Source organism: Rhinoderma darwinii, chromosome 3 (assembly GCF_050947455.1).
Source record: "Rhinoderma darwinii isolate aRhiDar2 chromosome 3, aRhiDar2.hap1, whole genome shotgun sequence".
NCBI classification, from domain to species: Eukaryota; Metazoa; Chordata; class Amphibia; order Anura; family Rhinodermatidae; genus Rhinoderma; species Rhinoderma darwinii.
Genome location: NC_134689.1, coordinates 356,575,736 through 356,603,479, shown reverse-complemented (window position 1 = coordinate 356,603,479; position 27,744 = coordinate 356,575,736). Strand labels below are relative to the sequence as shown.

At 42.1% G+C, this 27,744-nt stretch overlaps 1 protein-coding gene across 2 annotated transcripts in view; it reads right to left on the bottom strand.

Moving 5' to 3' along the window:
- The window catches only part of LRRTM4 (leucine rich repeat transmembrane neuronal 4), a 646,186-nt gene that overhangs the window by 359,318 nt on the left and 259,124 nt on the right, over window positions 1-27,744 (bottom strand). The window lies entirely within an intron of this gene.

Here is a 27,744-nt window from a genome sequence, read left to right as displayed (position 1 = left end):
GAGCCGTTTCTCCATTGCCTTCCACTTCTTTTTAGTAGGCTTAGTTTAGACGAGGCTGAAAATTCCGCTGCGGAGCATAGGCTGCGGTGCGGAATTTGGTGTCCGCAGCATACAATGGATGTTGCGGACCAGTGGCGGACTGGTTGCGGACTCATTGCGTAAGTTCTCCATTGACTTCAATGGAGATTCTAATTTCCGCAATGAAGTCCGCAGCTGTCATGCACATGTTATGTGTGCTGCGGATGCGTCTTGCTTTTTGGACATGACATTTCTTCATTCTGGCTGGACCTATGTATTTCTAGGTCTACAGCCAGACTGAGGAAGTCAATGGGGCTCCCGTAATTACGGGAGTGTTGCTAGGAGACGTCAGTAAATAGTCACTGTCCAGGGTGCTGAAAGAGTTAAGCGATCGGCAGTAACTGTTTCTGCACCCGGGACAGTGACTACCGATCACAATATAGAGTAACCTGTAAAAAAAATAGAAGTTCATACTTACCGAGAACTCCCTGCTTCTTTCTCCAGACCGGCTTCCCAGAATGACGTTTCAGTCTAAGTGACGGCTGCAGCCAATCACAGGCCAATCACAGGCTGCAGCGGTCACATGGACTGCCGCACCATCCAGGGAGGTCGGGCTGGATGCCGAAAGAGGGACGCGTCACCAAGACAACGGCCGGTAAGTATGACATTTGTTTACTTTCACTAGGGAAAGTGCTGGCCCTTCTCTCTATCCTGCACTGATAGAGAGAAGGGAAGCACTTTTACCGCAGTCCGCAGCAGCTAGTCCGCATCAATTTACTGCACATTTTGGGCAGATCCGCCACAGAATCTGCAACGCAGATTCTGTGCGGCATTGATGCGGACAGTTGCGGAGGAAAACCGCCACGTGTGGGCATGCCCTAAAGTGGCAACTTGACAACTACTCCAATTTTCTATTGGGGAGTTTTCACATGTGCAGGTTTTGATCGAGTGTTTTTATGCAATTTTTGAAGCCAAAACTAAGAATAGAATCTGTCCTTTATACTTTCTCTACCTTTGAGATCCAAACCAGGTCTTGTCCTAAAAACTGCGTAAAAAAAAAACCCAACTAAACAAAACCTTATAAAAACCTGCATGTGAGAATATACTCTTGCTCTCATTTTCATGAATCCCCTCCTAACATTATCATGTCTATTCTGTATCCTTTCAATATAATACTGTATATCGGCAAATCACTGTTCTTTGTGCGGAATTCTTTCCATAAGCCTAGAATATTATGGACTTTTAGCCTTCCCTGATGGTTTAATCATCTCACCCATGTGCCATACATGATTAGTGCAGTTGGCACTTTGGCTCTATCCAGTAGGCTGCACCTCTCCTGTACATATGATCATAGTCAAAGCCATTATCTGTGGGCCCCTGGAGTAGAGTCTGTGATGGATAAAGCATCTGCTGCCAGGGATCATTTGTATTCCAGTCTGCGCTTCTCTCTCCGACTGTGTAATGCAGCGAATAAAAATGTCCGTCTGAAAGGAAGAGAGACAACCTCTCCTGGATAGCGCCGGCTCCCCCCAATCCGTGTTTACTGTGTACGTTATGATTGCGAGCATAAAGACGGAATGAAAGCTTTTAAGTATCACTTCTTGATGCCAAGGTATGAATTTGCTGCAACAGGAGTCACCTAATTGGCACAGAATCATGACTGGTGTACGGAATCGGCGAGCAGGCATTAGCAATTATCATGAAAGTCTCACGTCTGCTTTGCAAACATCTGCACCTGTTAAGTGTTAGATGGAAGTTAATGACCGGGCATTTAAGATGCCGTCTCTCCCCTGCTTCCAGCTCAAAGCCACCATCTGTGGGCACCACCTTGCCACATCGCAGCAATGTGACTCCCAGTAAAATATATTTATCCTTCCTGGTAGACAAACGCCCTTGTCAGGCCTGTCTACTCACTCCCAGCCACTCTTATTATTATTATCATCATCACTTATTTATAAAGCTTCCCAATATATTCTAGTGAGTTTATGTAAGCGAGAAATTACTGCAAACAAATCCCTTGTGAACAGGGGTAGAAACCATGGGGCTACGGGATGTAGATGTCACCCCTTACAGAACGGGTCAGAAGATGTTACCCAGCGACATAGATGATGAGGATGATGATAATTTCATTTTATAAGTATGTATAGCAGAGGTGCGTTCTAAGCGCATTGAGCCATCTAAGTGCACATAGAGATGTAGCAGAGCTGAATTTATCAATGTTGCAGAGTTGAATTTGTCAATGTCACAGAGCTGAAATCACAGTGCGGCCCTGTATATGAGATTGATATTATCTTCCCTCAGGAGGTTTATCATGTTATACAAGTGGTGAGAAGTCCAATGACAAATTTAGCTCTGCTACATCTGTATTTTATGAGGGTAAGATTGCTCATTGGAATGTAAGGTGTCAATAAATACAAGTAATTGTATGCTATATTATTGTACACAACAGAATGTGAACCACATCTGCATGATGTATATACACCGCTCAGCCATAACATTAACCCCTTAAGTACCGGCCTATTTTGGGCTTTCGGGACCTAGCTATTTCATTTTTTTCATTTCTGCTTTCCAAGAGCCATGCTTTTTTTTCTTTTTCTTTCGACGTATCTGTATGAGGGCTTGTTTTTTTGCAGGACAAGTTCTAGTTTTTACTCGTATTATTTTGGGGTACATATAACGTATTGAATAACTATAAAAAAAAATTGGCCGCAATTGGGGTCATTATTATTATTATTTTTTTTACAACATATGCCATGCACTATAAATATTATTTTAAAGGGGTTTTCCCATGAACAACATTTATCACCTATCCACAGTATAGGTAATAATCTTGTGATCGCTGAGGGTCCGATCGCTGGGATCCTGAAAAAGTTGATCTGCAAGTCCCCTGTGTGAATGTGGGTGCCAACCGGTGGGCTCCTGCTGTTGATTGCACAGGTACAGCTCCTGTGCCCGTGCAGTCACCATTACGTTCATGTCTGTCATGGTGGCATAAGGGCTTAAGAACCACTGACAGGTGAAGTGAATAACATTGCTCACCTCATTACAATGGCGCCTGTCAAGAGGTGGGATATATTAGGCAGAAAGTGAACAGTCAGTTCTTGAAGTTGATGTGTTGGAAGCAGGAAAAATGGGCAAGCGTAAGGAGCTGAGCGACTTCGACGAAGGCTAAATTGTAATGGCTGGACGCCTGGGGCAGAGCATCTTGTGGGATGTTTCCGGTATACAGCGGTTAGTACCTACCAAATATGTTGACAAGTATTTGGTTCTTCCTACAATGTGACATTCTCTGTAGGTGAAGATTGGCAGATTATGCAGTTTCTCTCATATTACCTGGCCTGAAATAATGACATCTATTCTTTCATAATTCTTTTTACGTTTTCCAAAGGGCCTCTGAAAAATGAGAGCTGGAATCTGATTGGATGTTTTGGGCATTTGATCCCTTTTCACTTGCATTAGTTTTGATAAATCTCTCTCAAAATGGAATTAAGAAAAGATGGAAGAAGTTCTGTAAGATGCAAATCACATGAGACCAAACAAGCTACTGCTGGACTCTTAAGGAATACCTGGTTTATAGCAACTGCTGCTGTAGATACATCCATAGAAGTCCTCTAAGGACTGAAGCCGGGAAAGAAATTATTGCTGTCAGTCTAACAACCAAGGAAATGTCAAAGTGTCTAATATGCAACAAGAATTTCTACACAGTGTAAATGGGTATGAATTTAGAGGCCTACAGAGGTACAGTAGGGTCTCATACAGTGGCGTAGCTATAGGGGTCGCAGCGGTCGCAGTTTAGACCAGACCCCTAAGCCTAGGGGGCCCACGGGCCCCCGTTGCCGTACAGCATACTTGTTAAAAATTAATTTTCTGGTTACGGTCACACGGTACACTTAGTGTACCATGTGACCGTGTTGTCACGTGACACCTCTTCCAGCCAGTGCAGTGGAAGAGCCGGTGCGGAGGACTCCAGGTGAGCTGCAGAGTCTGTATTGTAATGTATTGTGTTGTCTTGTAATGTAATGTATTGTGTTGGCTTGTAATGTATTGTGTTGTATTGTGCTGTTTGCGGTGGAGACTGGGGGCCCGTTAAATTACAGCCCCTCCTCCTCTTTCCACCGCAAACTGAACAATACAACACAATACATTACACACCGTGGGTCGCGTCTCCCTTGGGATTCGTGTGAAGACCTCCGGGGAGCCTCGAGTCACTTACCGAGGTCCCAGTTCCATTCAATGCTGGAGCAAGGAGCTGACGTCTCCTTGATTCAGCATTCACTGTGCCCTGAGCGGCTCGACGCAGGCAGGCGGGATGTAGCGACATCATCGCGCCTCTCTGCATCGAGTCACTCATAGCACACACCGGAGGAGGCGAAGGAACGGGTATAGGTAAGTAATTATGCTATTTTTCTATTATGCACATATGGGGGCATTATACTGTATGAAGGGCTGATATTGCGGGGGGGGGGCATTATACTGCATGGCGGGCTGATATGTCACAGGGGCAAATAAGATGGGGGGCATTATACTGCATGGGGGCTGATATGGAGGAATTATACTGTATGGGGGTCTTATATGGTGGGCATTATACTGCATGGGGGCTGATATGGGGGAATTATACTGTATGGGGGGCATTATACTGTATGGGTAGCTCATATGGGGGCATTATACTGTATGGGTAGCTCAAATGGGGGCATTATACTATATGGGGAGCATTATACTGTATGGGAAGCTCATATGGGGGGCATTATACTGTATGGGAAGCTCATATGGAGGGCTTTTTAATGTATGGGGAGCTGATATGGGGGCATTACACTGTATGGGAGCTCATATGGGGGGCATTATACTGTATGGGAGCTGATATGGAGGGGCATTATACTGTATGGGTGGCATTGTACTGTATGGGGAGCTGATATGGGAGGCATTATACTGTATGGGGAGCTGATATGGAGGGGCATTATACTGTATTGGGAGCTAATATGGGGGTCATGGTACTGTAAGGGGAGCTGATATGGGGGGCATTTTACTGTATGGGTAGCTGATATGGGGGCATTATACTGTATGGGGGCTGATATGGGGGGCACTATAAGGTATGGGGGCAGCTATGTTGGGCATTATACTGTGTTGCTGATATGGGGAGCATTATACGGTATGGGGCTGTTATGGGGGGGCATTATACGTTATGGGGCATTATACTGTGTGGGGGCAGCTATAGGAGCATTATAATATGTGGCAAGGCGTCTGGGCATAGGCGCGCGCAGGGTCTGATGATGGTGGTGATGGGGAGGGGTAGGGGGGCCCAAGCTAAATTCTTGCACCCGGACCCATGAGCCTTTAGCTACGCCCGTGGTCTCATAGAAGTTTTTGGGTGCCGTATTACGGCTCTGTAAAATTTAGAGGTTGTAGGGAGCTGTTGTACGGCCAAGGGTTTTACTGACAAAAAAGAAAAACTAGTTATCAATTGTCTTTTGTAAAATAAAGAAACTTTCTAATATACTTTAGTTTTCCAACCTGCACGGATTGCGGTTTTCAGTCCCTGTGGCATGGACCCGGAAGTTCGGAGCTGCCATTGTTGCTGTGATGCGTTGACACAGGCTTCGGTGGAAGGAGATCCCATCCTTTCTATGTGTCGGATTAAGGAGGCTCTGTCACCACATTATAAGTGTCCTATCTCCTACATAAGGAGATCGGTGCTATAATGTAGGTGACAGCAGTGCTTTTTATTTAAAAAAATTATCTATTTTCACCACTTTATTAGCGATTTTAGATTTATGCTAATGAGTTGCTTAATGCCCAAGTGGGCGTGTTTTTACTTTAGACCAAGTGGGCGTTGTACAGGGGAGTGTATGAAGCTGACCAATCAGCGTCATGCACTCCTCTCCATTCATTTACTCAGTGCATAGGGATCCTGCTAGATCCTTATGTGCTGTCTTATACTAACACATTAACGATAGTGAAGTGTTTAGACAGTGAATAGACATTCCACGGGATGTTTATTCACAATCTCTGCACTTCATTACTCTGTACGTGGTAGTTACAGCAGAGGAAGCGTAATCTCGCGAGATTACGCCGTAAATGACAGGTTTCAACGAGATTACACCTCCTCTGCTGTAACTACCATATGAACAGTAACGAAGTGCAGAGATTGTGAATAGACATCCCATGGAATGTCTATTCACTGTCTAAACACTTCAGTATTGTTAATGTGTTAGTATAAGACAGCACATAGTGATCTAAAAGGATCCCTATGTGCTGTCCAAATGAATGGAGAGGAGTGCATGACGCTGATTGGTCAGCGTCATACACTCCCCTGTACAACGCCCACTTGGTCTAAAGTAAAAACACGCCCACTTGGGCATTGAGCAACTCATTAGCATAAATCTAAAATCACTAATAAAGTGGTAAAAACAGATCGTTTTATTAAATAAAAAGCACTGCTGTCCCGTACATTACAGCGCCGATCTCCTTATGTAGGAGATAGGGCACGTATAATGTGGTGACAGAGAATCTTTGAGCTAATTTGTAGCTTCCAGTATTTCCCATTGCGCATATAGCGCCAACATATTTTCCAGTGTTTTACATGTCAATCCTGCTAGGAATGGCTTTATATTACCACATTCACATATAACCTCTATTAGTTAAACCTTTTAGAAAAGTCCAGCATAGCACTCAGCATTGGAGAACTGTAGGGGGAAGCATTGTAAATAAAAGGACATTGATTTTAATGGTAGCGTAATAAAACTGTCAAAACCATTGTGGCCGTGTCACTCTGTGACAGCTAAATGGGGGGGTCTGGGCTCCTAGACCCTACACCCAACCTCCCTTTCCCTATGCAATTGGCTTCTTCCCCAAGAGAAGAACCCACTTTAAGACCCTTTAGTACCACAATTAGTGCATCAATATACACATGTAATAAGTGGAGGATAGCACACAGGGGTTTTAATCGTCTTCCTAATGTTTAAAAGGGTAATTTCTAAAAGTGGCCATAAACGCAGCAAAAATTCAACTGATACAATCAATTATTAACATCCGTACTAATGATCTGTGTGTGTATGGGGGAAAACTATTTGATGGAAATCTGTTTTACCAGTTGGTACATTTATAGGTCATGTACCATCAATTATTTCTCTTTTTTTCTTTTTTTTCCGTTTAAGCCCTTATGAATATGGCTATTTTACAAATCTATGTTGAAGATCTGTTTTATGGTGCCCATAGTCTGTTCTGCAAGAATCCAGAAGAAAGGGATGTCTTGGCATGTTTCCTTGCATGAGGTATTATGTTCCCCAGGAGCACTGCACACAGGGGCTACATATAGCAGCACATGACGTGCCTAATGGTTCATAGTACTGACCGATGAGGACAAAGGAAGGCATATCTATCAGGGTAGCAGGCACTATGGGAGCCTATCTCTACACAGAGGTAAGGTGCGGTTAGTGATTACTAAGGACAAAGGAAGAGAAGTGAAAAATTTAATGTGGCCCCATTCTAAATTTTACTATGAAGCTCCATTGTTACCCCTGCAGTGTGAATTATCCCTTCTGTGTGACATCATGTGTACAGTATACCAGCATGTGACATCATTATGTTTTTTCCCTATTCTGTGATGCCACTGTGTGCACGTATGGTGACCTTTTTTGTGTGCTGTATTATGCTGTGCATTATGCCAGTACTGGACATTATTGTGTGTGCATTCTTCTTCTACTTTGACATCACTTTGTACCTTATCACTGTTCTGTGACATCACTGTTTGTATTATTCCTGTGCTTTTACATCACTGAGTAGATTATCCTTGTACTCTATCACCACTGTTCAAATCACCCCTGTACTGTTGTGAAGGATGGAGGTTGATACCATTAAGACGACAGGTGTAAGTGTAATAATTTAATTGGTCGCAGGGTATAGGTTGATACCATTAAGACGACAGGTGTAAGTGTAATAATTTAATTGGTCGCAGGGTATAGGTTGATACCATTAAGACGACAGGTGTAAGTGTAATAATTTAATTGGTCGCAGGGTATAGGTTGATACCATTAAGACGACAGGTGTAAGTGTAATAATTTAATTTAATTGGTCGCAGGGTATAGTTTGATACCATTAAGACGACAGAGACAGACAGTCAGTTATAATTGTGTTTAAAAAAAAAAAAAAATATAAAAAAAAAATTGTGTTTTGTGTTCAGAAACATCGAGAATAAGGTTTCATTCTCAGGACGGTGTTAAATATAGAACAGTATGTTTAATGTGTTTAAAAAAAAAAAAAGAGACAGGCAAGAAGAATGTAGAAAATAGTAAGAAAGTTATGCACATATGTGGCATATTTATAGATGGAAGAATGGGCTGCAGCTCTTAGGGAAAACAAGGGAAGATTAAGTGACGAAGGAAAGTTAGATGAAGCATTAGCTTGGCAAAGAACAGCCATAGCCATAACTAAAGACAAGTTTACTGAGCAAGAAATACGAGACAGAAAGGGTAAAATCATCAGATATGTGTATTACAAAGTACGTGTCCAGCCACCGCCCTATAATGGCGACGGTGGAATTCTAACTTCGTGGGAGTGTCCCAGTTGTGGTTAACAGAACCCGCCCCAAGTTGAATATTGTGTATCATGTCACTTTCCACGCCCCGATCCTCCCATATATGCCACGCCTTCGGCACCACTCCCCGCCCCAGGAGGCCATCTTGGTACACCTAAACCTGTTGTTCCGTTATATCCGGTACTCACACAAGAAGGTGGATTTTATAAGCCCCCTCCGTAGGATGTGGCCACGCCCGGCCCAACCAAATCAGTATGAAATAATCACCTTGTTAATTTTGTCATTTGTAGTGTTTTTTCTATTTACAGAAGTTCCAGTTTTAGTTCACTGATGAAACAACACGTCATCATAATATAGAGATGGTGGCCGTCAGATTGTACGGTTAAACATTAACGTAGATAATTCCTGTACAATGGTGTGATAAATGATTGCAGATACGTATGTTGTTTTGCCGGCATTGAAAGTGTTAAGATTGTGAGAAGCTGCGAGTTTGTGACCTCCCTCCCCCCTAAAGTGTGCTGTGTTTGAGAGGAGGAGGAGGGGGGCTGACTGGGTGCAGTCTGCAGGGCTGATGAGACAGAGGGATCTCAATATGCACTGCTGAGATATATATATATCAGTAATGTCTACAAACCTAAATACATTTCTTCTCTTTTGCGCAAGCGCTGTTGGTTATAAAAGTTACGATATTTATGTGTTATGATGTGATCAGATTTCATGTGTTTTGATGTTAATTCAGATGTATTAAACTACAGATACTGTGAGACACGGGGTTTTGAAAATGTATGTGCCCCCCACCGTTCCCTATTTTTATATACTGTTTATTGGTTTGCAGTAATTAATGTGATCAGAGATAATATTTTCTGTTTTATTGAATAACTAACTACAATTGTTTTGTTTTTGATTTCACACATGAGTTATGTCATTGTAAAGATCAAATGTTTGTCAGGAAAAAGTCATTTTTGTTTCAGGCTGTTGTACATTACAAGGGGTTAAATTAGTGTTATGTTGAGATGTAGTTGTGAACTCTGCTACATCACTCTCGCAGAGTCCACAAAGGGGGGAAGGGTGAAGGAACTGATCAGGTACAATTTTGGTTTATGTGTAAGAGACCATCCCCCTCCAGCAAAGTTACACAGGAGGCGAGGTGACATCACTCACACGAGTCTTTATGGATTTAGATGAGGGAGAAGGCAAAACAAAACTTGTCTGGACATTGTTAATTTGATGTAAAGTTTTTGGGAATGTTTTATTTTTATTTGTTTTTGTATTAATCAAGTATTTGCAGAACCTGATAAAAGTGAGATTCTCAAAGTATTCTGGATTATCAGCTGAATGAGGAGGAGTTGTGTTTGGTAGCGGCTTGTGACACCAATCCATGGAGTACCTCTACGCAAGCATATACTTTGTACTGTACTGAACAAAATGGACATGACACTGCGGTTCTCACACAAAGTCATGGACCACAGCAGAGCCCGATAGTATATTATTCAGCTAGACTAGACCCTGTGGCCCGAGGTTCCCCATCATGTGTGAGAGCTATCATTGCTGTAAATTCAATGTTAAACAAGGCCTCAGATTTGGTCCTGGCATTTCCACCACATGATATATATATTACTGCTATTCTAACTCAAGTACAACCTAAGCATTTGTCCACTGCAAGACATTTGAGATTAACCTGTGCGCTTCTTCTCCCTGAGCAGGTTACTTTACACCGCTGTACTACATTGAACCCAGCTACCTTACTGCCTTTGGAGCAAGGGGGGAGAAGACGTAGGTAAAGTATGGTCACAATTTTTGTCTGAAACTGATGAACATGATTGTATGGCCCTTATGGCCCAGGAAACAGTGGGCTTCGCACATGTAAAAGATACCCCACTCCAAAACCCAGACCTAAATACTCTTTGTGGATGGTTCAAGGTATTTTGTAGAAGGATCTTTTCTTACAGGATATGCAGTAACCACCGAAGATGTAGTCCTAGAAGCAGCCTCCTTACCAGCGTCCCGCTCAGCACAAGAAGCGGAGCTTAAGGCCCTGGCAGCAGCATGCCAACATGCAGAAGGAAAGACAGCAAATATATACACTGACTCTCGATATGCATTTGGGATTGCACACGATTATGGCCCCATATGGAGGGCAAGACAATTTTTGACCTCTGCAGGTACACCTGTAAAGAATGCAGACTTTGTAAAATATTTGATGGCGACCCTGATGTTACCCACAGAAGTAGCAGTAGTAAAGATAAAAGCTCACACTAAGGTGAGTTCACCAGAGACAAAAGGAAATGCCCTGGCAGACGAAGCGGCAAAGCAAGCAGCACAGAAGCTACCCGTGTTAGCAGCCGTATGTCAGATAAAAGATCCAGAGGAAACAAGACCAGCTGTAAGCCCGGAACTACGGCAAAAAACTTCAAGGACAAGCAACAAAAGAAGAAAAAGACAAGTGGACGGCCCAAGGAGCAACGCTACGAAAAGATGGCCTCTGGCAATGCCAGAATAAACTGTGCCTGCCTAAGACAATGTTCCCAATGATGGCCCAGATAACACATGGAGAGACACACCAATAAAAAACGGCAATGATGGACTTGGTAAACAAGGTGTGGTATGCCCCAGGGTTTAGTGTGATGGCCAGCAGTTTTACACAAGGATGCATGATCTGTGCAACACATAATATTGGAAGAACTGTAAAAGTACCACAGAAGCACACACCCAGACCTATATATCCGTTCCAGAGACTGCAGATAGACTATATTCAACTACCCAAAGTTGGTACCTAGGAGTATGTGCTTGTTTGTATTGATCTCTTTTCAGGATGGCCAGAAGCTTTTCCAGTAACCAAAGCTACAGCCGTAGCCACAGCAAAGAAACTGATCAACGAGGTGGTGTGCAGATATGGAGTTCCAGAGATGATCGAGAGAGACAGAGGAACTCATTTTACGGGTGAAATCATGAACCATGTGTTGTCAGCTCTAGGCATAAGTCAAGCCCTACATACACTATACCATCCACAAAGCAGTGGGAAGGTTGAGAGACTAAATGGGACTCTCAAATTGAAAATCCAAAAAGCAATGGTAGAAAACGGGAAACCATGGACCGAGTGTCTACCATTAGCCTTGTTCTCAGTAAGATACACGCCCACAAAAAGAACAGGTCTCAGCCCATATGAGATCTTATTTGGGTCGGCTCCCAGATTAGGATGTTGTTTTCCACAGGTGCTCCAAATGCAGTATGGTAGACTAACAGATTATGTATCAACACTGAACAAACAATTGACCAAGGTGCATGCACAAGTATTTGCTTCCATTCCAGGTCCTGATTCAGTTGAAGGGACGTATAAGCTAGAACCAGGAGATTGGGTCATTGTCAAAAGACACGTGAGGAAGAGCCTTGAGCCACGGTTTGATGGTCCTTTTCAAGTTTTGCTCGTTACAAGCACCTCAGTGAAGCTCGAAGGAAAGGCAAGCTGGATTCACGCCAGTCATTGTAAAAAGGTTCTTCAGCCAGAAGAATGAAGATCTTTGCGGTCGTTGCGGCGGTTGTTGCGTGTGCTCTTATACAAAAAGGCAGAACTGCTACTCCTGTACACGTAATCAGTACAGAATCACTGGAACAGTTCAGGACAGGGTGGGCGAATGCCACAGTGGATAGAAAGCAGGGTAACTACACCTGTAAGGCCAATGCCCCGTGTTATACTACAAATGTGACTACAACCGAAGGGACTTGGAAAAAAGGGCCACATGGAGGGACTGTGTACCTTCACATAGACAAAACAGCCAACATTAGCATACAAGAAGAGACTGGGACTGTGGTTTTGTTGTTATGAACCAGATTTACAATATCTACAGAAATATACAACCAGTAAAAATAGAAACAAAATGATAAATAAGATTTATGAAAGATGCAACAAGGAGAGGCTCAACTCTACGATTGTAATAAAAGAAACTGATGGGATGATATTATGTATGAATAATAGCCAAATAAGAAATAGAAGATATTTTGTATTCTTGATAACAATTTTAAGAGATATTTAGGAGTATTGAATGGTATACAGTTAGAAACAGTTCGGCGGATCGAAGGGAACTGGAAGGGAGAATGCACCCTGGCGAAAGCGATCATGCCTTTTCATATACTCTCTGAGACCCAAGAGACCATCTCTCAAAATAGTCACATATTTACAAGGGAAAAAAAGAGATCTGAAAGGAAGTTTTGACCCCCATGTGTATATAGATGCTATAGGAGTCCCAAGGGGGGTCCCAGATGAATTCAAGGCCCGGGATCAGGTAGCAGCTTGATTTGAATCATTAATCCCTATGATCACAGCTAACAAAAATGTAGATTGGATAAATTATATCTATTACAACCAGCAACGGTTTGTTAACTATACTAGGGACGCTTTACAAGGTCTAGCTGACCAGTTAGGACCCACATCTACTATGACTTTCCAGAACCGTATGGCCCTTGATATGATACTAGCAGAAAAAGGAGGCGTTTGTGCCATGATAGGTACTACCTGTCGTACTTTTATTCCAGATAACACAGGACCAAACGGCAAAGTAACCATGGCAATCAAACAGATTGTTTCTTTATCCGAGGAATTAAAACGAAATTGAGGTTTCACAGACCCATGGGATCAGTATTTCTCATGGTTAACCGGATGGCAGAAAATTCTGGCCCAAATTGGGATTGTAATCTTAATCTTTCTAGTGCTTTTCGCAGTTATTGCTTGTTGTGTATTACCATGTATGAAGAAATTAATGACTAAAACTATAACTGAAGTAACTCCCACTTTTATGTTTTCTTCAGAAATTGAAGGACTTTTACCAACTCCATCCATGAAAACAACCACCCTTTATCGAGACTATTGTTCTGAAGATGAATAGATAGTGTAGGGTGTGCACCGACTCTTTAAGTCCAGCTACAAAGGGGGGTCTCCTAATAGGGGAGGCTCGTCTCAAACTGGTGAAAAAATCCTTTTACTCCCCTTTCCCAGAGCACGGACACACTTAGGTTAAGAAATGAAGAAAATAATGATAAAAGGGGGGACTGTGAAGGATGGAGTGGACAGAAGTTAATGTTTATAATAATTTTCTTTCTTTAATAAAATATAGACTATAGAGTTGTGTACATAATTGTGATGAAGCAATAGTAATAGGATTAGATAAGTATACGTGGCAAGATGGCCCCTGAACAGGGACTACGCACTAATAAAATAACAAGTCACTTCCTGGTATGAACAAACTATGAACTATGAAGACATATCTAAAGGACCAGATAAGGGTGAACCTATCCAAGGATGACACAAAGTAACAAGAGGCTTACAGTGATACGTGCTTTTATAAAAGTGTGATAACATGTACCCACCCCCAGGAGAAAGGAGATATAGAACAAATGTGTGTAATAAATAAATCAGCGACGCCTGATGCTGAGTGAGGAGCTTTGTACCAGACTCTGTGTGGTGTGATTCCTTTCGTACGAACTCAGCGTATTATCCCTGCCGGTTGAGACTGATTAGTACCCGAACACTGTGATATCACTGTATGATTTATCCCTGTAATGTAACATTACTGTGTGCATTATCCCTGACTGTGACATCACTATGTGAATATTCCTGTAATGTGTCATTACTGTGTGGATTATTTCTGTAATGTGACATCATTGTATGATTTATTCCTGTACTGTGACATCACAGTGTGCGTTATCCCTATGCATTAGGAAGTTTCATGTTCCGAACATGCTTCTAAAGATGGTCATGGTGAAGTGATGCCTCATTCCAAGTTTTGCTATTGGACCCCATGGTTACTTGTTACGTTCCTGGGTCCATACACATAGCCTTGCCATGTGCATGAGCCCTGAGTATTTCCATGTAAGAGAATAGAAATATTCAATTATGATCTATAGTAAAATAATTATAATCACACAAAAATATCTTTATATGTAGGTTTTATAAAGTGAATGTCCACCTTTTTAAGTAAAAATTCTGTTCTTGATATAGGTCAGAGTTCGATTTTTCTGATTCAGAGCCATAATATCCCGCATGGAAAAATTTTTTAAAACATAAAACACTGACTGACTGCATCCACCACTAGAGGGAGCTCACTGCATACTGTATTATAATAGAGATCAACATATAACAGTAGGCAGTAAGCTTCGACGCTCCCTCTAGTGGCGACAGCAGGTAGCTAGAGTATTCTGTTTTAAATCTATGTCTAATAAATTCTGTATCACAAATATATCTATCATGAAATATTAAGAAATGTATTAGCACAGAATTTTAAACCTATTGAGATAAAAAATAAAAATCTAAAATAAACAAAATGGTAAACATTTACTCTAAGGTCCAATGTCAAGATAATAAATATATATTTTACTGGTTACATTTTTGGGAAACTACTTTAAACTATAACATATAGTATAAATACATCAATTCGTGAACCAGAAGTAAAAAGCACTCCCTGCTGGAGTCAGTCTTAGCTGGAAATATTTGGTTATATACTGTATTAGAAAAAAATATATCTCTGGAGAGGTCCTTCTCTCTGGAGATAAAGCTCTTAATCTAATCACTATTTGGGTTAACATACTCTCTGAAATTCTTCATTCTGTCCCTAGTTTTATAATGCAGAGCATGCACCACGTTAGATTTGAAGTTCCACGTCACCCTCCTCCCACCCTGTCCCTGGCAGAGCTCTCTAGAAACTGATATTGTTCTAATCTTCCAGATCAAACAGAATCTGTCTCTGGACTATGATCTCTCTGAAGAGGCTGAGTCAAAGTGACAATTCGGAACTAGGACAGAGTGTCCTGTAAATAAAAAGTGACATGGAGAACATAGGAGGTGGCTGCTACATTTAATTAACATGATTAATTGAGCTTTGTCTCCTTTTTTTCTGTTTCGTTATACACTTTTTTCATGTAGATCTTCGATGTGGCTGTTTCATGGCAATTTGGTAGAGATAAGAAACAATTATTAGTAGATGACCTTAATCCTCCACATATACCCTTGTGCGGACCTGCTTATAAGACCAACACAAAAATCACCCGCCAAAATCACCAGCCATCAACACGGAGTCAACAAGTCAAGACATGGTGAACATATTTCATGAATACACAGAGTGTTATCTGGCGGGTCCGCTTACTATAGATGTCAAGACAAAACCTAAATTGAGAATAATAGCAATCCTATTGAGGCCAAAGCTATGATCAGTGGCGGATCCCCATATGGGCGTTTCGGGCGGTCGCCCGGGGCCCAAGGCTTGCAGGGGGGCCCATAGCTTCCCACACCGCACACAAGTGAAACAAAACTCTCCAGGGCTGCTGCTGCCGGCCGCATTCTAGAGGCGGGGGGAATGTGCAGGGGGAGTCAATTGCGGCCAGGGAACAGGGGCACAGCACATCAGCTGTAGAGAGCAGACTGTCAGAGATTGTGATTGGCAGGTGCTGGAGTCTCCCTGACAGTCTGCTCCTCTGTGCTGCTGTGCACTGTCCCTCCTGTCTAAACCTCCAGCAGCTGCCTGATAACGGCAAAACTGAAACTAGAGGGTGAAGGACCTGTGGTGACGTCACAGTCACATGATTAAGGTCCTGGAGGCTGCCAGAGACAAGCACCGCAGAGGAAGAGACTGGTAAGTGTGTGTGTGTTAGTTAATGTAAGTCTATATAGTGTGTGCTGTGTATATAGTGTCTATAATGTAAGTCTATGTAGTGTGTGTGTGTGTGTGTGTGTGTGTGTGTGTGTCATAATGTAAGTCTATATAGTGTGTGCTGTGTATATAGTGTGTGCTGTGTATATAGTGTGTGCTGTGTATATAGTGTGTGCTGTGTATATAGTGTGTGCTGTGTATATAGTGTCTATAATGTAAGTCTATGTAGTGTGTGTGTGTGTTTATGTGTGTGTGTGTGTGTCATAATGTAAGTCTATATAGTGTGTGCTGTGTATATAGTGTGTGCTGTGTATATAGTGTCTATAATGTAAGTCTATGTAGTGTGTGTGTGTGTGTGTGTGTGTGTGTGTGTGTCATAATGTAAGTCTATATAGTGTGTGCTGTGTATATAGTGTGTGCTGTGTATATAGTGTCTATAATGTAAGTCTATGTAGTGTGTGTGTGTTTATGTGTGTGTGTGTGTGTGTGTGTGTGTGTGTGTGTGTCATAATGTAAGTCTATATAGTGTGTGCTGTGTATATAGTGTGTGCTGTGTATATAGTGTGTGCTGTGTCTATAATGTAAGTCTATGTAGTGTGTGTGTGTGTGTGTGTCATAATGTAAGTCTATATAGTGTGTGCTGTGTATATAGTGTGTGATGTGTATATAGTGTGTGCTGTGTATATAGTGTGTGCTGTGTTTATAGTGTCTATAATGTAAGTCTATATAGTGTGTGTGGTTTGAATATATAGTGTTTGGTGTTAGTGTGAATTGTATATAGGGTTTTTAATCTCACATTTTTTGTGTGCAAAATAATTTCCCACCCATAGAGCCCTCTGCAGTAAGTCAGATGCTCAGAACCCCCCCCTGCAGTATAATCTCCCCCATGGAGCCCTCAGTAGTTATTATTCTGCAGGGGGGGGTCAGAGCGTTTGATTGACTGTTCAGGGTTCTATAGGGGAATAACTCCTTCCCCCCCCATGAGCCATAAGGGCGGATTTACACGAACGTGTAATTTGTCCGTGCAACGCGCATGCTTTTCACGCGCCTCGCACGGACCTATGCAAGTATATGGGGCAGTGCAGACTGTCAGTGATTTTTGCGCAGCGTGAGTCTGCTGCGTAAAACTGACGACATGTCCTATATTTCTGCGTTTTTTGCGCATCACGCACCCATTGAAGTCAATGGGTGCGTGAAAATCACGCATGCCACACGGAGGCACCTCCGTGGGACGTGCGTGATTTGCTCAACAGCAGTATAACTATGATTGCAAACAGAAAAGCACCAGGTGCTACAAACATACAAACAGAGTGTCATAATGATGGCGGGTGCGCGAAAGGCACGCAGCCGCGCATCATATGGTGATGACACACGGAGCTGTTAAGTGCCTTTTGCGCGCGCAAAACGCCGCATTTTTTGTGTGCGCAAAACGCACACGCTCGTGTAAATCCGCCCTAAGTGTCAGACACTTAGACCCTCCCATAGGGCACTCAGCAGTCAGTCAGATGCACTGGGGAGGGGTGTCTGACTGCTTAAAGGGTAACTAACGAAACTTTTAAAAAAAAATTACATTTCATAGTGACATGTCAAATGTTCTAATTGGTGGGGGTCCGGGCACTGAGACCCCACCAATCGCTGAAACAAAGTGGCAGAAGCGCTCAGGTGAGTGAGGAGCCACTTTGTTTCTGATCGTCTTTCCTCTGATAGCCGAGCATGCGGTCTATGGGCACAACAGAAAGTCTATGAGTCCGTACACCGCGACGAGGAAAGACAATCAGAAATTAAGTGGAACAGCGCTCACCCGAGCACTCCTGCTGCTTTGTTTTAGTGATCGGTGGTGGTCTCAATGCTGGGACCCCCATCAATCAAAACTTCTGACATATCACTCTCACTATGACACGCCAAATGTTTTTTAAAAGTTTAGTTACCTCTTGGGGACTGAATTTATTGGTTTGAGTTAATGTATGGGCCTGGGTCTTAATTTGCTTAGGGGTCTGGGGTATAAGACAATTTATGGTGTTTATGTCTGAATTTTTATGTTGCTATAGACTCTGAAAATGGCTACAGAATCAAGGGGAAAAGATTTCTCATCAGGAAACTGCAGTCATCAGGAGAAGTCGCCATAGCGGTCTGTGTCAGATGGAGAAGAAAAGAGAACGACCTATCAGTGAAGACATCACCTGTGAGTCATTGCATTTATCTGTCACCTCTCCTGACATGTCTGTTATCGGAAATCCTTGTATTCCACATAAAGTCTTTGTGTACCCAGGACTAATAGACAAATGCGTGTTACCATTCCCCTTGTCAGGAGGATGTGTCCCTACACAGTGTGATACTGTCAGCGATGGTTGAAGACTGTCAGTGTGTAGGGACACAGCCCTTTGACAAGGGGAATCGTAGCACTCATTTGTCAATGCTCACACAGAAAGGTGGTGTTTAATATAGACATGACGTGGCAGGGCGGTGGTGGACAAGGGGGCCCAAGCTTGTGGAACAGCCCAGGGCCCATGGTTTACTTAATCCGCCACTGGCTATGATTATTGACAATTTATCCACGTATGGGGAGGCATAAGGAGCTTTTGTTGACCCCAAAAGCCTAATATTGAACTATACCTCACTCCAGCTTTTTTTTCCCGCCAATATAGTGCAGCATAGGCTTCTATTAACCCCTTCCCGTCGTAAACAACTTTCAGATTTTAATTTTGGTTTTTTCCTCCCCACCTTCTAAAAGCCATAACGTCTTTATTTTTCCGTCGATATAGTACTATGAGGGCTTGATTTTTGCGGGACAAGTTGTAGTTTTTCGTAGCACCATTTATTTTAGCGTATAATGTACTAGGAAATGAAAAAAATAATTATTTGTGGGGTAGAAAATGAAAAAAACAGCGATTCCTCTATGGTTTTTGGCACGCCGTTTTTACGAAATTCACTGTGCAATTAAAACAACATGTCAACTTTATTCTGTGGGTCAATACGATTACGGTGATACCAAATACATATAGTTTTTTCTATATTTTACTACTTTTACAAGTAAAAACCTAAGTGTAAAAAAGAACATTTATTTTGTGTCGCCAAATTCCGAGAGCCATAACTTTTTTATTTTTCCGTCGATTAAGTGGTATGAGGGCTTATTTTTTGAGGGATAAGCTGTAGTATTTAATTATAACATTTTGGGGTACATGCAACGTTTTGATCACTTTTTATTTAATATTTTGTGGGAGATGAGGTGACCAAAAAATAGACATTCTGGCGTTTACAATTTTTTTTTTACGGTGTTCACCGTGCGGGTTAAATAATGATATATTGTAATAGTTCAGACTTTTACGGACGCGGCGATACCAATTATGTTTATTTATTTAATTCTTTACTATGCTCTAGGGGGAAAATGGGAAAAGGGGGGGTTTTTGAACTTTGAATATTTTTTTTTTTTTTTTACACAAAAAAAAACTTTATTTAACTAATTTTTACTTTTTTATTAGTCCCCCTAGGAGACTTCAACCAGCGATCTTTAGATTGCTTGCACGATATACTGCGATACTAATGTATTGCAGTATATCGTGACTCGGACAGGCATCTATTAAGCCCTGTACAAAGATGGCGGACCTAGGGATCTTCATTAGGCCCTCAGGCAGCCATAGCAACCATCACCCCACCCGCGATTGCGTTGTGGGGGGCGCGATGAGCTGTTAGAGGGGGTCGCCCCCCTCTTTCTAACGATTTAAATGCTGAGGTCGCTATTGACCCCAGCATTTAATGAGTTAAACGAGCGGGATCTCGCTCGAGTGTGATGCCGCTCATTACTCTGAAGTGTCGGCTGTAACATACAGCCAACACCAGCATCGTATGGAGCGAGTTCACTCTGTGAGCCCGCTCCATACTTCCCCTACCCGGCTATGACTTAACTGTATGTCATATGTCGGGAAGGGGTTAAAGGATAATGTTGAGGCTTTTATGTGTGGCTTGTATATACATGTTTCAGTTGATGTGCAATTTATTGGTTGTCTGCCATCATGGTTCCTTCTTGGTTCTTTCCCTCTGATATGGTTCCACTAATGCAGACTACATTTCCCATGTTGCTTCTGGCTTTGCAGAGGCAGAGTTTCATAACTCACTTGCTCTTCTCTACAACCTCTAAGTGCAGCAAGTGATAGACCAGTGACATAGAACTTCTGTCCCCACACCGCATAGTCTCCGTGTATCCTATGTAGCTTCAGCCTATCTCCTCTGCCTACTGTTGGTGATGGATCAGTGACATAGAACTTCTATACTCACACTGCAGTCTCTGTGTATTCTATGTAATGTAGCTTCAGCCTGTCTCCTCTGCCTCCTGCTAGTGATAGATTTCTCCATGTCAGTCCTTACAAGTAGGAGACAGTGATCAGCATTGCATAGAACTACACTGGACACTCTGCACACAGCACACACAGATAGTATAGAAAGTTAGTGTGAGTCAGGGGAGTTTTATAACTCTGCAGCTGGTCATTATATGTAGAACATTTTTTTGCTGGAATGCTTCTTTAACAATCCATTGGGAGTTTTGGATTTACACTTTGCCAGAGGGGCCTGAAGATTGGAAGATATCTCTACAATATTTGTTTTGAATTAGAGATCTCACATGTTAGGTCTGAGAGTTCTCTTCTGATCCAGTTATACCAACTGTAGATAGTGGGACAACTAACAATAAAATACAAAGCAATATTGACTACATGTAAATGTTTCATTCCTCTGATGATTATTTTAATTTGAAAAATTCCATTGTAAATGGTAAGGCTAGGAAAGTAGAACAAACAGTATGATAATACAAGAGATGGCACAAGCAATGTGGGTTAGAACACATGCGAGGAACATGCCTAAGACAAAGCCTGGAGCCATTTTAAATTAAAGTTGGAGATTAACCCCTTAATGATGAGCGACTGATATATACCTCACAAGCGGGTGCTAGTTCTCGCATCATGATGGATACAGTATATCTGTCACTTACATCTCGGGGGTACAGTGGCAGTACCCATTAGCAGCAGGTATAAGCAGCCGGGCTCCTGCTGCAACTGTCGGGATCCGAGATAACTTAGATTTTTGACCTTTAGATGTCGCGGTTAATAGCGACCAAGGAATCTAAGGAGTTTGACAGAGGGACGGGGCTCTGCTTATCGGCGCCACGTGACACCATTGTTGGACATCAATGGGTTACTATTATAGATGAGTGAATAAATTTTTACGCAAATTAAATTCAGCCTGAATTTGCCAAAAGTTTAAATTAAATCGAAAACTTTTGGGGCTTGTGGTGCACGAATCAGAGCAAAATGGTGGTTGCTGGACAGTTTACATATTTTAATAAAATGATCACATTCCATCAGGTAGGTTTCCCTATATACCATAATGTTTGATATGGTGCAGATTTTTGTTTGGATTTGCCGCTGTAGGGAAGACGAGTGGAGAAGAAGATATTTGAAAAATTACCATACTCATCTCCCCTAATCTCTGGTAGTGATGCATCCCTGCTTCCATTGGCTAGTGTCTGTTTTGCTGGCCTCCTGAGATGACATTTTGTCCCATGTGACCGCCGCAGATTGGAATATCATTGCAAATTTATTCGGACTGAATCAAAACGGACGGCCGATTCAATCAAATCAACCCAAAACTTATTTCAGGAAATTTGCTCATCTCTATTTACCATGGAAACCAGGGGCCTAACTAAGCTTCCTAGGTCTGCCATCAGTATCTGCCCACTAGGTCATGCCACAGACATGGCCTAATAGGTTGCCTGTCAGGGATTTACTGACAAGCATTAATGCTTTGGTAAACTAAGTATTCCAAAGTATTATATCTGCGAGCAAATGATCGCTTCTTCAAGTCCCCTAATGGGACAACATTTTTTTTTTTTTTAAATAAAACAAGGTTAAAAAGTCCCAACTCCAAAAAAAGTGAAATAAATGTAATTGTATATATATATATATATATATATATATATATATATATATTTTTTTTTTAAATTTAGAAGTAATTTATAACATGTTGTGACAAGTAGATTATAATGTGACTAAAGTAGATTATAACATGTAAGACATGGAAACATAAGTGACAAGTCAATGAGTTCAAGAGTTATGAAGAAGAGCTGTAAGAAAATCTCTCTAAAGTGAATTTCCACTTTTGAACACCCTTTTGTTTCTAGGTACAACATTTTGCTGATTAAAATTTTGTATAATACTCCATAGTCTGTCCCTACTTGTGATCATGTCGTATCGCCTACCATATTAGTCTCCGTGTTTACAGAAAAAAGTGAAATAGGATATTAGAAGGATATTTTAAACAGTTTTTCCTTCATACATTATCGACATTCAATGGAATAATCATTAAAGCTGAATATTTTTTTCCCCATCATTAGCCCATGGCAAGGGTCCGCTTACATTTCTCGAGTATTACAATCCAGGAGACACCAACAGAAACTAAATGGGCAAATAAGAAGGCAAACAAATTATATTTTTATATTAACCGGATAAAACAATACACCAATTATGCTGACAATGAAACACCAGACATAGGTCCTCTTTAAATCTAGGCTGTCGAGTGATGGACACTTAAAACGAGGCTTGAGTACTTTTTGAGTGGAAATATGATGACTCTCTATAACACAACAGTTACACATCAAATACACTGTATATGAAAATGTATCAGCTACTCGGGAATATTGTATGCTCTTTGTCATCTATCCAAGTGATCTATTGTTTGATTGCACAGATGATATGAACCTGTACACAATAATGTGTGACTAGAGATGAGCAAATAGTTAACACTCCGATCTACTGCTGGTCTGAAGAATAAGGGCCCAATTTTGGCCGGTGCAGCGAGAACCGATCAACGAGACAGCTCATTGATCGGCGCTCGTTTGCTCTTTTCACAAGGAGCTATGTATGGGGGCGAGCGCTCATTACTCTGATTGCTCGTTACTCCGATCGCTCGTCCCCATATATTATTATCATGTCGGCAGCGCATCCCCCTGTTTACACAGGGAGATGTGCTGTCGACTACGATAATATTTTACTTTTTTAAAACGATACAATCAGCAGATGAACGAGCTATTCATCTGCATGATGTGCTTCATCTGCTGATCGCTGCCCTGTTTACTTAGCGTTCTATGAACGATCATTTGCCCGATAATTGCCCAGTGTAAAACCCCCTTAAGACCATGTGATCTGTTTTGTGCCAATTAGTAACTAAGCACGGTGGGTGCATCCAGATAAAGAATGAATGGAAAGATGGCCTCATATTGTATATGCACAGATCTCTCCATTCAAGTATACGGGAGTTGTGAAAACAGCCAGACATGCATGAGCGGCCAGCTCGCTGTTTATTCCATGTCTTGATATGGCTCTCCTTGACCACCTTGTCTGGTGAAAAAATGTCAAGGGACTGCAATAAAATTGCTGTCAAACTGAAATCACAATGCAACTTAAATGTTTGAAACATTTAGGTGGCAACAAGGTTTACAACAAATCTTGGGTGACCCAGTATATCCCCAGTCTAAGGCCCCATGCACACGAACGTGCTATTGCGGCCGCAATTCCCCCGAAAATCCACGGGAGAATTGCGGCCCCATTCATTCCTATGGGGCCATGCACACGACCTTGGTTTCCACGGTCCGTGCATGGCACAGGAGCCTGGATTGCAGAAAGATCGGGAAGTCTTATTACGGGTGACACTCCGCCCCCGGCCGACCCGAAAATCACGGCCGTGCACATGGCTACGGTCGTGTGCATGAGGCCTAATAGTCGAACCTGTCCAATAAATATTACCCACAAAATGAGGAGTCGCGTAAGTACTGTAAGACATTAGTACATAGAGAGTAGATTTAAATGTAGCTGGATTTACAATAAAATATGACTTATGAATATGTTGTTGTTACAAATTCCATTTTAAGAAAGATGCAAAAGCCTATTTTCCCAAGAGGAAACTTGTCAAACTAATGGCAGCTAAATGTCATGAACATTTTAGTAGGGCTTAGTTCACACACTTTTCTACTTTTCATAAACCTATAATAATACTTTGTGATTGCATTCAAAAAGCATTTCCATTTTCATTAACAATTAAATGTAGGTTCATCTTAAGAAAGTACTTAGCTGAAAAGACTGAAAATAAAGACATTTGTAGCATATTTTTATTATCTTTTGAGCTTTCCTTCCTCTACAAGAAACAGCTAGAGAGTTAAAATACAGAAATTAGTTGGTTACAGCACAGTAGTCTGGCTCTGTAGTCTGGACCACCCCCTTTGGAGCTAGACTGCTGATTTCAACTCTCTCTTGCAGTGTCTTCTCCTGGCCGAGCAAAGCTAAAAAAGTGAATTAACATATATTAAACATTTCTTCACTTTTAGGCTTAGCAGCTATTTCTTTATTTTTAATAGTTTCTAAAGCATTATTGGGTGTGAAACTTTAGCTTCTTAACTATAGATTTGATCATTCTTGGGTTCAGTTCCCGAGAACTAGTGACAAATCCATAGGTTCCTCAAAATTTAGGCTATATGGGTTGTTGCTCCCATAGATATCTTTTAGAGAGTGACGCTTCTACCTTGGCGGGACTTGCAACTAGGAATTGACCAGTCATGTAGAACTCCTTCCCACATACAATATGGGAATCCTGAGTTAGAAACACGAAGTATAGTCTAAACTCCATTAATATTATTATATATTTGTGGCAACAAACCATCTTATATTGTGAGGGCAATTCAAGAAGAGTCTTTGAATTGAAAGTCTTCCTATGTTTTCTATAGCAGAGGATGCAGAAACACTTTTTTGTCCTTCATGCTTGTATTGTGGTTTTTTTGTATTGTGTATTGTGTATTTTTCTAAAGTAAAAGTTATATTTTAATCACAGTCTCCAGTCCTACTCCAGTGATTTTGTTTTACACATTTTGGGGAGGATTTATCTGTGGAAAGCTATCCCTATAAGTGAGGGAATATCACTATTTATACTGGTTCGCCGCTTGGAACGCTCTTTGAGCTGGAACGGCTATTACATGGTTGGCCATTCATTTGAAACTACTGTTGGGGAACTGTCTGTCCACACGTGATTTTCTAATAGGGAATCCAGAACTGATAAAGCAGCGACTGCCGCTAAAACCCTACCAACCCCAGAGACTAGAGCCACATCAAGTACAGCTCTCTTCTCTGCAGGCCCCCTTTAAAAGTTTTTGTCTGTATTACTTTGCGGGAGGTGTTCTACCACAGCATTATGTGAGTGTTCACTTCCACCGAGATCGAGCAGAGAGATCAAATCTTCTATACAGAAATAGTTTCTGACAAACCAATATCTGACCAATTTGCACATCTTTTTGGTTAGACGATAAGTGTTCTTTTCTCTATGACAGGTAGTAATGTCATTTTCACACTATGAGCAAGTGAATATTTGGCTGTTTAAATTCAATGAACTACTATTGGATTTGAGTCAAATACTGTATCTCATTTTTCTTTTCATGTATTAAAATGGATGTTGGTTTAACCCTTTGCTTTCAATTGAGCAGTATACTATAATGTGTGCAGGTAATATTTTGAGGAGCCCAGTTTTTGTAAAATAGTCCCCATTTAGACTATGCATATTACAGCCAACAATCATAATGAAACCCACGTCTTAGAGAAGTGAGGCATTAGAATAGGAGCTGATAATCTCATTACCAAACATGTTAGTAAATGTTTCTGGATCATTGGGACAGATGTACAGTATTATGGACTTCATGACACTAATCCATTTGTAGAACACAACCTTAACGTTTACCCAACTTGAAATGGTTAATAACAGGGAACAATAGATTGGATTGAGCAGCACAACAAATGGTAATACAACAGAGTTTATTTTTATTTCCCCTTAATGTTACATAAGATGAATGTTTTTTTTCGTTTGTCTTTTTTATTAGGTTTAGACTAGATTGAAATTTTCCTAATAGGTAATGCAGAACTGATAAAGGAGTGTATGCCATTCAAACTCCCCCCACCACTCCGCCACCACCAGAGAACAGAGCCACGTCAAGTACAGCTCTCTTCTGTGGAGGACCACAGAACCCATTAAGGCTAGAAACACACATGCAGTTTTTGGTGAAGTTTTAATGTAAGTTTTTGCACCAAACCTAGGAGTGGATCCAACAAGAAGGAACAGTATAAGTCATTTCTTTATATTTCCTTTTGCATCAAAAACTGTATTAAAAACTGCCTGTGTGATTCCAGCCTTAAAGGCATATCTCCCAACCATCCTGGATGCGGCGGGACAGTCCCGGTTTCTCACCGGGGTCCTGCCATCCCGGGCGGTCTGCAAAATGTCCCAATGGACGCTGTAGCTGTATCAAAGCAGCTGATCGCTGCTGACAGACGCCCTGCATGCCAGACAAAGGCAGGAGTTTTGCGGTGGTGTTCTCACTGGGATCGATGCCGGCACGGGAGTGGACCAGTACAGTCATCTGACCTGTCATCTGACCTCACCGGTCAGGTGACAGGTCAGGTGACTGGACTGGTCCACTCCCGGGCCGGCATCGACACCAGTGAGAACGCCGCTGCAAGACTCCTGCCTTCTTCTGACGGTGAGTGAAGTGAAAGCAGAGCGGAGAGTGGCAGCAGTAGGCTACCTCTACCACTCTCCGCTCTGGTGGCATTGTGGCACAAAGTATAAGGGGGTTGTATGTGGCACTATCTACAGGGGGGCTGTGTCTGGTGCTATCTACAGAGGGGCTGTGTGTGGCACTATCTACAGGGGGGCTGTGTGTGGAGCTATCTACAGGGGGGCTGTGTGTGGAGCTATCTACAGGGGGGCTGTGTGTGGAACTATCTACAGGGGGGGCTGTGTGTGGAGCTATCTACAGGGGGTGCTGTGTGTGGAGCTATCTACAAAGGGGGGCTGTGTCTGGCGCTATCTACAGGGGGGGCTGTGTGTGGAGCTATCTACAGTGGGGGGTGTGTGTGGAGCAATCTACAGGGGGGCTGTGTGTGGAGCTATCTACAAGGGGGCTGTATCTGGAGCTATCTACAGGGGGCTGTGTCTGGCGCTATGTACAGGGGGGCTGTGTGTGGAGCTATCTACAGGGGGCTGTGTCTGGCGCTATGTACAGGGGGGCTGTGTGTGTAGCTATCTACAGGGGCTGTGTCTGGCGCTATCTACAGGGGGGGCTGTATCTGGAGCTATCTACAGGGGGGCTGTATCTGGAGCTATCTACAGGGGGCTGTGTCTGGCGCTATGTACAGGGGGGCTGTATATGGAGCTATCTACGGGGGGCTGTGTCTGGCGCTATGTACAGGGGGTCTGTATTTAGAGCTATCTACTGGGGGGCTCTGATAGATGATTTTTCCATTGACCGGTAGCAGAGTTACCCAACTGGAAAAAAAAATCCCCATTATGTAACTCTGCCACCTGTCAATTGAAAAGTCATCCACCACAGGGTCTCCCTCTTGACTTTCATTGTTCCCAACCTTTTGGTTTGTCCTGCAGCTGCTGCCGTGATGAGAAAATGTTATACCCAAGTTAGGAAAAGTAACATAAAGACGATATAACCGGATCCATAATATCTGTGATATCCAGACAGTC